The sequence below is a fragment of the Salvelinus sp. IW2-2015 genome, linkage group LG26 (assembly GCF_002910315.2).
Source record: "Salvelinus sp. IW2-2015 linkage group LG26, ASM291031v2, whole genome shotgun sequence".
NCBI classification, from domain to species: domain Eukaryota; kingdom Metazoa; phylum Chordata; class Actinopteri; order Salmoniformes; family Salmonidae; genus Salvelinus; species Salvelinus sp. IW2-2015.
Window position 1 is genome coordinate 7,850,128 of NC_036866.1, and position 1,001 is coordinate 7,851,128.

Below are 1,001 nucleotides of genomic sequence, written 5' to 3' on the forward strand. Positions count from 1 at the left end.
AGAGAGAGAGAGAGAGACTGGTCAGAGACACACAAGAAGAGAGAGAGAGAGAGAGACTGGTCAGAGACACACAAGAAGAGAGAGAGAGAGATAAAGAGAAGGTTCACCTATGATCTATCACCGCAGGAGCCAACGTGACAAAGTAATATACTACTGTATAATACACTGTAACAGAATGGACATGTACAAGTGGGACACTATTGACCATAATCAAAGCACAAAGACTCAAAGAGAAACGCAAACAGTCCGAAGATGAAGATGCACATGAGAGGGTTCTGAAGTGGAGAAGACGTCACTGTCGACCATCCAGACACGTAGGAGGGGAGTTTGTGCTCAGTTCGGTTCAAAACCCCATCCATTTCTTGCACATCCCAGCGCTCCTCTGCAGCTGGGAGGCTGTTTTTGTAAAGACTTTAAGGAACTCGTTCCTGCCTTTAAGGGACTCCTTCTTGTCTTTAAGTGACTCCTTCCTGGTCCCCAGGACTACTCCACTCTATCGCCACCTGGACTTGAGCTGTAGGCTGAGGGTCAGAAGCCAGAGGTCATGAAGCAAGGGTTACGCTGAGGAGTTGTAGGGTTCTGAGGGAGGGAGGGGCAGTATGAGTTTACAGTGTCCAGATGGTGGATGTCGAGGGGTGGAGGGTGGAGGATGGAGGGTGCAGGAGAGTGGACTGATATGGGAGGAGGAGAGGACAGGCGTGGGGAGATGGGGTGTGGAGGAGGCATGTCTCCTCTCAGGGGGCAGAGGCGGAAGATTTGATGGGAAGTCGGGTGGGGGGCTGTTTCAAGGGGGGTACGGCCGGCGGGCCCAAGATGCTATGATGAGGACAGGAGAAGCGTGAGCAGCATGGCCAGCATGAGGGAGAGGCAGGGGGCGGCCACGCAACAGCCACCGGTGCTGTCGTCTGTCAGGAAGGGCTCTGGGGACTCATACACTGAGTCATCTGAGAGAGAGAGAGAGCGAGAGAGAGAGAGAGAGAGAGAGAGAGAGAGAGAGAGAG